General features: G+C 50.1%; 1 long non-coding RNA gene and 1 pseudogene across 1 annotated transcript; both read right to left on the minus strand.

Moving 5' to 3' along the window:
- Positions 1 to 1,632: 1,632 nt before the first annotated feature.
- LOC103887502 lies at positions 1,633 to 3,221 on the minus strand. The gene is made up of 2 exons (XR_651628.4): positions 2,948 to 3,221; positions 1,633 to 1,772 (listed from the first exon to the last, which is right to left on the minus strand). It is a non-coding gene; the product is annotated as an uncharacterized LOC103887502 (long non-coding RNA).
- Positions 3,222 to 5,112: 1,891 nt separating this feature from the next.
- LOC116269389 lies at positions 5,113 to 9,169 on the minus strand (annotated as a pseudogene).
- Positions 9,170 to 9,450: the final 281 nt, after the last annotated feature.

Here is a 9,450-nt window from a genome sequence, read left to right on the forward strand (position 1 = left end):
TCCTGTCTCCATTGGTTGAGGGCTGTCCTGTGGGAACAGGCAGGAATCCAGCAGGGATGCGTGGATCTGGTGACGGCCAGCATGTGTGGACTGTTTGCCAGACCTGTGGCTGGAATCTGGAGCCAGGTGAGACCACATGAGGCTGGACAAGGGGTCTCAGCCTGGTTCCCAGGTATGGGACTTGATGGCCACCTAGCAGGCCAGGATGGGAAATGCAGCAGGGACCAGGGCAGCTAGGGAGGCTGCTCCGGGTTCCCCACCCCACAGAGGAGGCAAACCTGAGACAAGGCAGCCCTTTCCCCTGGAAGTCCCTCCTTCAGGGACAGACCCAGAGGCTCCACAGAGCAACCCAGCCACAAGGGAGGCCTGTGTGTCCCCATGTGATGGGCTTTCATTGCACTGGGCCCCAAGGAGGTCACGGCCTTGGAGTGCAAGAATTCCTCCCGCCTCCTGAGTCCCAGGACTACCTGCCACTTCTGTCCCCTCACCTGGGCCATCTGCCCCCCTCCACCTCCTGCAGGCTCACCCCTTTGTTCCCTGCTTTCTCTTTCTCTGCTTCTCTCTGCCTGCCTCTTTGTCCTCCTTTCTCTTTCTGTGACCCTGTCCTCAACAACTCTTTCCCTTCCTCTATTGTGCTGTTTCTCTGTGATTCTCTCCAGCCCCCTCTCCCTGTCTCCGTCCTCTCCATCTCTCTTGCTTCCTGTCTCCATTCCTCTCTTCTCTTTTTTTCTCTGCCTTTCCCTCGGTGTGTGGATGACTGGCCAGCTCTCTGGACATCTCCCTCCCTCCAGCTCCCTTGGTTCTCACTGTGGGTCCTTCTGTCTTTGTCTCTTCCATTCCTCTTCTCCCCCTGGGCCCAAATCAACTTCTCTCCATGACTCCATCCTCCCATCTCCATCCCTCTCTCTCTCCCCTCACCCCCCACCTTCTCTCTCCCTTCTCTCTCTCTCACTGTTTCAACCCCTCTTTCTATCCTCCTTGTCTTTCTCCTTCTCTCTGCTGTTCTCCTCCCTCTCTCATCCCTTCTCTCATCTTCTCTTTGCCTGTCCCGCCTCTCACCCCTGCATTCTCTACTCCTCTCCAGTCCTGCTCAGTGAGCCTCTCACCACCAATCTCTGCCCATCACACAATTTAAAAATTACAGGAAGATGGTGGGGGGCACAGGACTTACGGAGAAATGTCTACACCCAGCTCAACTTCCCTTAGAGCCGCCTGGAGTTGGTGCTCCCGGGGGCAGCTGGCTCAGTGGGGAATGGGCTCTGACAAACCCTGAGTCTCGGCGAGGCTCCTCATGGGCTCCACAGCTGCTGCTGGGCCCCCTTCTATTCCCTGTCAGGAGAAGTTGGCCACCTCATGGGGATGGATTCCTGTCCATCTGCTCACAAGGCACCACGGGCAGTGACTATTTCTAGAATGAATGAGCACAACCTCCACCCATGGCTGGATACAGGATATTCCCCCATCCCAGAAGGCCCCCTCGGGCCCTTCCCAGTCAACACTAACCCAAAGGGTAACCCTGCTTCTGTGGCCAGCAAGGCAGTATCTGCCTGAGTTTGAACAGTGTATGAGGAGTCACACCTGGTATACCTTGGGGTGTGAACTGGTCCTCCAGGAAGCGGACACCCAGAAAGATAGGACTGCAAATGTTTATTAAGGGAAACACTATGGAAATGAGAGAGAGAGGAGGGAGCACGGGGCATGGGGCATCAAATATGGTGGAGACTTTTCCAAGGTATCGTGGCCCAGGAGACTCTTCAAATTTCAAAATTGTCCTTTAAGGTAAAAAGATTTCGGTTTATTTCCAGGTGACCTTCTTTTGCCCAATGTACATTTTGTCTTCTCTGAAATATCTGTGCGCCTGCTGAATATGTCTGTGTGTGGCCGCATCTGTGTCTGTATGTCATGGAGAATAATTATCCACAGATCGCAGATGTAAATCTCAGAGTTTAACTGTGTATGCATTTTTAGAATCTCTTCATCTCGTAAGGATCTGAATTCTAATCTTGGAGACAGGGGCTTTCCCTTATCTTTTGAAAGAGAAACTGGAAATCCCAGAGCCTGAGCTATTACACCCTAAGGTTTATTAAATGAACTTCAATGAACATCTTTTGCTGATCTTCTGACTGGGAATATTTTCATTTAACCAGCGGGAGGGGTGAGGCTCTACCACCTACCAGCTGTTTTGCAAGATGCTTTCCGTATGAGCTTGGTCTCCCTGCCCTCACCATGGCCTCACAATCACATCATTCCCAGCTCATTTCTGAGAAAGCTGGGGCTCTGAGCCCTACTGAGAGTTGGTGTCTGGGCTTAGGCAGCAAAGACACAGGGAAGGGGAAGCACTTTGCATGCCAAGGTTGGGAGATGCAAAGTTGAGAGTCGTGGGTGGGAAGGAGAGGATGCTGGAGATCAGAGGAGGCCAGGGCAGCTCAGGATTGGCCTTGAGTTTCCGGCCAGAGTCAGCCTCATTCTGAAGGCCAAGGCCGCAGCTGCACTGAACCAGACCCATCCTCATTGCTAGTCTCCTTGGGCCATAAAAACTCAGGGACACAGGTTCCCCTCACAGAACCAAGCTAAATTTTTCCCCTGACAGAACCAATGCCTAGACCTCTAGGCATTCATTTACCCTGATCCAGAGCCTTCACACACCCAGGGAAAGAATCATCTTTCTGCCGATAATGGACTAAAGTCTGTAGGGCAACAAGGAAGTGCTGTGGGGGTAATTCCCTGTACACACTGTGCTATCTGAGCTCCCACGGTGGCTCTGTGTGGCCCTCACGCAGCCTCCACGCTCCTGCTCACACTGCTTGCCTGGCTAGGAGCAGCCTTCCAGCTCCATCTGAGTTCAACAGACCCCCATGTGACACCCTGCTTCATCTTTCTCTTCCACAGCCTCCTGTTTACTCCCAGGAGATTCTGTCTCCTCCTTCTGCACTCTGCGTCCCTTCACCTGTGCTTCCACTGGGGTGGTCAGAAGCTCTGTGCCCTTCAGTGTGGGTCTCTCTGCTGCAGGACACAGGATGCCCTGCCAGTCAGGGACGGGTCTCATCCCTCACAGAGCTGGCCATATGGCCCAGGTTCCATACACGCCTGTAAAACTGGTATTTCTAGCTTCTATAAACAATCTCTGGCTGGGCGCAGTGGCTCACACTTGTAATCTCGGCACTTTGGGAGGCCAAAGTAGGCAGATGGCATGGCTCCAGGAGCTTGAGACCAGCCTGAGCAACGTGGTGAAACATGGTCTCTACAAAAAGTAAAACAAAAAAACATTAGCCAAGCATGGTGTTGCACAGGTAGTCCCAGCACTCTGGAGGCTGAGGTGGAAGAGATCACCCGAGGAGCCCTGGAAGTGGAGGTTGCAGTGAGCCAGGTGCACCCCTGCACTCCAGCCTGGAGTGAGCAGAGTGAGACTCCGTCCCCCCCCAGAAATAAAAAAAACAAAACAAAACAACTCTTTCCTCATCTACAGAAGATACTTGCTGCCAAGGTCATAATGAGGAAATAATGCAACTGACTTGTAGTCTCAGAAACTTGAGCAAAGTGACCACATCCTCAGCCAGTGCTACCCTCGTATTGCAAAGCCCTGCAGTACAATCTGTGCCATTTCTATTCATTCAAGAAAGGAAAGATGAATCCATTTTGCAACTCAGTTCATACTGTTCAGATAAACACACGAAATGGTACATGTGGAGGTGGTGGTCGAGGTCTTACAGGCCACAATGGGTAGAGGAGCTGGTTGAGGTCCTGGAGGAGTCGGTTCAGACAGCAGAGGCCAGCCAAGTGGAGAAGGTGGCAGATGTGCTAGAGGAGACCCTGGTGGAGGAGGTGGCTGAAGTCCCAGGGGCCACGAGTGGAGATCATTGAAGTAGCGGAGGAGATTCATGTGAAGGTGGTTGTTGAGGGGCCAGATGCCACCCAGGTAGAAGGCGTGGCTGAGGATCCAGAGGTTACTAAGTGAAGATGTAGTCTGAGGTCCCAGAGGCCTCACAGAACAAAAAGGTGAATGATGTCCCAGAGGAAAGGCAGCTATAAAAGATGGATGAGGTCCTGGAGGACAGAAACATGCAGAAGATGGATAAGGTCCGGGAGGACCAAGAGCTGCAGGAGGTAGATGAGGCCCTGGAGGGCAGACACAATTTGCAGGTGAATTAGGTCCCAGAAGACCTATGGCTGCAGGAGGTGGATGAGGTCCCAGAGGACCAACAGCTGCAGGATGTGGATGAGATCCTGGAGGACCTACGGCTGCAGGAGGTGGATGAGGTCCTAGGGGACCAGCAGGTGCAGAAGGTGGATAAGGTCCCAGAGGACCACCAGCTGCAGGAGGTAGATGAGGTCCCAGAGGACCGACAGCTGCAGGAGGTGGATGAGGTCCAAGAGGACCACCAGCTGCAGGAGGTGGATGAGGTCCCAGAAGACCTACAGCCATAGGAGGTGGATGAGGTCCCAGAGGGACTGTTGGCTGCTGCAGGTAGATGAGAGTCCTAGGAGGACAACAACTGCAGAGAGTGGATGAGGAGTCCTGGAGGACAACAGCACAGGTGGACATTGTCCAGGAGGACAAACAGAGTGCAGGTGGATGATGTCAGGAGGACAGCTACAGAGGAGAGTGAATAAGACCGGGAGAGGACGACAACTGCAGGTAGATGATGTCTGGGAGGACTGACAGCTGCAGGAGGTGGATGATGTCCGGGAGGACGGACAGGTGCAGGAGGTGGATGAGGTTCCAAAGGACTGACAGCTGCAGGTAGATGATGTCAGGAAGGGACAGCAGCTACAGGAGGTGGATGGAGTGGAGGATGAAACAGCACTGCAGGAAGAGTGGATGGGAGTCCCTGGAGGGGACTGACTTGGCTGCCGGTGGATGAGGTCCCAGAGGACTGACAGCTGCAGAAGGTGGATGAGGTCCTGGAGGACTGACAGCTGCAGGAGGTGGATAAGGTCCCAGAGGACTAACAGCTGCAGGAGGTGGATGAGGTCCCAGAGGACTGACAGCTGCAGGTGTATGAGGTCCTGGAGGACTGACAGCTGCAGGAGGTGGATGAGGTCCTGGAGGACTGACAGCTGCAGGTGGATGAGGTCCTGGAGGGACTGGCTTGGCATGCAGGAGGGTGGATGAGGTCCCGGAGGACTGACAGCTACAGGTGGATGAGGTCCTGGAGGACTGTCAGCTGCAGGAGCTGGAAGAGGCCCCAGAGAACAATTGAGTGGAGGAGGTGGTTGAGTTTTCAGGGGACTCTCTAGTGTAGGGGGTGGTTGAGTTCCCAGAGGACACTCCAGTGGAGAAGTTTGTTGAGGTCCCAGAAAACCTCCAGATGGAGGGAGTGGTTGAGTTCCCAGATGACACCCAGGTGGAGGAGGCGGCTGGCAGCCCATCAGTGATCCTGAAGGGCCAGCCATGAGATCAGGCAAGTAGGGCCATTCTGAGAAAGGATGAGGCTTGCCTGCAGCCACATTTACCTGCAAATCAGGAGGAGAAAATGTTTTGAAATATATGAATATGATGGACAAAAACCCCAAAACCAACACAAGCTTCAGGTGATAGTCCCTTGTACCTTTCCCTCCTCCAGGTTTCAAAATGGCAGCATCAATGCTCCCCCACTCAAAAACCAACAACAACAACAACAACAACTCCCTTCAACTGAGTCCTGCCAATGGCAGGAGTGAAAAAGTCATGGGGACAAACTGCTATCCCCACACACCCTCTGTGTCTGCCTGCAAATGTAGGCAGGCTGGGGGCCCTGTCCCTGGGAGAGAGACAAAGTCATAGCAGTAACAAAGAAGCATGTTTCCTGACACAGGGGTGTCTATGTCTATCCTCATTCCTCCCTCACCACCATCACCAGAGCATGTTCCTTGCATCAGATAAACAGACAGAAAGGGAAGTATGAAAAGCCCATTGTCCACACATGAGTCGCGGCTACTCTTAAGAATGGCCTCCAGGCTTTTCATGTGCTGTCTCTGATTCTCAGAAATCTGCAAGGTCAGTGTGACCCACCCTGCTGCAAATCTAAGAAAATAGAAACCCCAGAGGAAGGAGAAATTTCACCCAGCATCACACAGCTGGCAGAAGCAGAGTGGAAGTCCATTCCAGCTTCCCTTCTTGACAAAGGGTCTTCCGCACTTTGGAGGTGCCATCCATGGGCACAAAGAGCTCTGGGGAGATGGGGATTCCTGAAGAGCTACAGGGGAACTGGGAGAGGGTTTTCTGATAGAATAATCTACATACAGATATCCAGTTTAGCTTTTGACTATCGTGTTTCTTTAACTTCTAGGTAATACCAAATTTTAAATTGCACTATGACAAAAATTTTAGAATTGCTATCATATTTCTTTAACTTCTAGGTAATACCAAATTTTAAAATTGCACTATGACATAAAAAGGATAATTTTGTCCATGGAAAAATAGGTGGGAATTCTCAACAACAGAAGCAGTTTAAAACTGTGTTTGATTTCAAGTGTGTAAGTCCCATGATGTGTGATCAGAGGATTCAGCAGCTGTCGGAGACACAGAAGCCACATGAGAACCAGCTTGGCTGAGCATCAGTTAAGGCCTTCATTGGGAATTGTGCCTGTAGGCAATGAGTGACGTCCACTCTCCACCACCTCACAGCCGGAGCACATTTTCTATTAAAATATGGAACCTCTGACACTTAGAATATTAGATCAAGGGCAACACTGGGTGAGGGTGGGGATGTTTTTGCTCAACACAGTTAAGAACAGACGGGACTGTGATGAACTATGGAATTGACTTTGCCAAAGAACATTCAAAATTGCACAAAGCACATATTAATGTTGGATCGATGAGTTTTCACTTCTGGGATTACGGCGGATATTCTGAAGGTTAATTACCTACCTTATAGCAGAAAAGAAAGTCACAGCAACAAAAAGAAACCCCACATATTTTGGGAAGGGGACTCCACACCATCGTGAGTAAAAGGGATCGGCAAGGTCTACTGGGCCATAAGACCGACCGCAGTGGAGCTCAACAGCATCCTCTCATTATTTCTGGAAACAGAAGAGTGACAGCCCTGCAGCCCTCGGCCCTAAGCCTTTATGGCTTCTGGAGGTGCCACCAAAGATGATCAGCTGGAAATGGAGAAGCCTGAAAGCCGGGAAGATTTTGCTTTCAAAAAATCCACAGAGCAGAGGACAGGCCAGGAGAGGGCGCTGTAGGAAAAGACAAAAGTGTCCTGAACTAGAGGGAAAACTACCCCAGCATTTGCCTTTGTCTTCTCTGTGTTTTCAGGTGGGACAGAGTGGCTGTTCCTCATGGAACCGAATGAGGTCCTGAATCTGCTAAGGGCCAGAGAAGGGAACGGGCCCTAATTGGGCTTCCATGCCCTGTGCCAAATGAGAAACCTTCCACACCCTTCGCTGCCACCTCACTCTCTTTGCCACCTTCTGGGCCTCATCCTTGAGGAAGACACCACAGAGCCCTCATCCAGGGGTTTTCTTAATTCTCCACTGACTGTGGCCAGGCCGGGCTCTAAGCAGCTGGAATGAGCGCTGCATCAAAAGTTCACTGCGCATGTCAGAGGAAGTCACTCATCATGTGAGCACGGACTCAAAATTAAAATAGGAACAGCCGTGGATGGGAAGAATATCAATGAACCCTGAACAGAAACAGCACTCTCTCCTTTTCTTCAAGCCATAGGGGCGTTCAAAATTAATCTAACCTCCATATCAGACCAGGTATTATCAATATTTATGAACAGAAATGGACATAAAGAGACTAACAGTCATGAGAAAAGGTAAGAGCTATAGAAATTAACTGGAAAGTTTTAGGATTACACTTCAAATGCTAGAGAAGTAAGATGACATAGAAATTTAATTTACTAATGAAGTTTTATAGTTCACAATAAACAATTTAAACAAACAAAAAGAATGAAGGAAGCTCCAAAAAGTGTAAATAAATGCTTCTTTAAGAAAAGAAGAAATATTGATCCATGAAGACATAGCCAGAAAATTTCTGCTCCCATCAACACTTATAACTCCCATTCTAAAATGTTATTGGTGTTACTTTTCTCATAAAAAAAAAATAAGGCCGTCCCACTGACTCAAGGTTGGAAGAGGACCTGGTCCATTTGCCTTCTAGGCTCATCCCCTCAGTTAAAAGTAACCAAGACGTCAGGGTGGAACGATGTCCACAGTCAGTGGAGGGGCCTGAGCTCCACCATCCACAGGGGACCAGCCACGAGTCATTCAGCTGTGGCACCTGAGAAAAACAGGGTCCTGCCACCCAGTGGGATTACTGTTCTCTTTAGTAAGTGCTTGGAACTGTTTCCAGGAAACGTAAAAATTACCCAGCCCAAGCCCTCACCCCCGAAAGGAGAAGCAGGGTGTGTGGATTGTGCAGCAGAAGTTAAGTGGCTGCCTTCACAGCGAGCTCCTCCCTCTCCAGCAAGGGTTCTCTAGCCCCAGCCGTCCCTGGGCTGCCTCCTGACTCATGTGTCTCTCTGGCACTCCCTGCTTTTCCATCATTTCCTGTCTTGAAGACGGAGAAAGAGGTGACTTGTAGAAGAATGAAAACACCATTTTCTTTACTAGACAGTCAAAGCTTCATCTTAAAACAAAAACATCCTTAAAATTTGTCCATCACAGTTACCTACCTGTGCTGCTTGCAGGCAGCCTTCCTCTCTGCCGTCTCCCTCTGCAAGGCTTGGGCACAGAGCTGTGGGGAGAAAAATACATCCATGTCCTGACTTGGCCCAAAAGCAAGGAGGGGGAAAAAAAAAAAAAACTTACCCAGTTGTTGAGGACCTTTCTTGCAGCAGAAGGGGTGATCTGGAAAAGTCAACACCTGAGAAAGTGTGTGTTGAGAGAGTCTAGGGGCTGTGGCATCATCTTCATGAGCGCTTAAGGATCCTGCAACTGTGGGGAGGAAGGCTCCTTACCTCGCATCTGTAGGAGTCCTCTACCCACCGCGGCACCTCTTGTCTGTCTTGAATCGTTTTCCTATGATTTAGAATCACTTTCATCAGACAAAGCATCATCTTCAGTATGATTTTAAATAATCTGCCATGTTCCTGATGTCCTCACAACTGACCCCTTACACAATCTATCTGTACATAGAAAATGTATTTCACATGGTTATAAAAGTACAGTATGATCAAAACTGTTGCTGTAATGCTTCCTCCTCTTTTACTTAATGCCTGCTGGGTTGTGAGTTGACAATTTCCTTACCCATTTTCAGTATGTCCCTAATTCATCCTTCATTGGGCATCTTTTATCATGAAGTTCCGTTCTCCTGGAATTAATATCCTTGCCATATTTCACAGGGCAGACACAGCTGAACTTACAAACAGGCACAGTCCTTTTGAAGGATGCGTTGATCCTACAACAACACGCTTTCCTAAGGATGATGACAACTCACACCACCCCTAGAACGGCTGGTATGAACCGAGTTTCCACACAGTCTGGCCGGCATTGCAGTCAGGAGATATTTAGCTACTT

This window comes from Papio anubis, chromosome 11 (assembly GCF_008728515.1).
Source record: "Papio anubis isolate 15944 chromosome 11, Panubis1.0, whole genome shotgun sequence".
Taxonomy (NCBI): domain Eukaryota; kingdom Metazoa; phylum Chordata; class Mammalia; order Primates; family Cercopithecidae; genus Papio; species Papio anubis.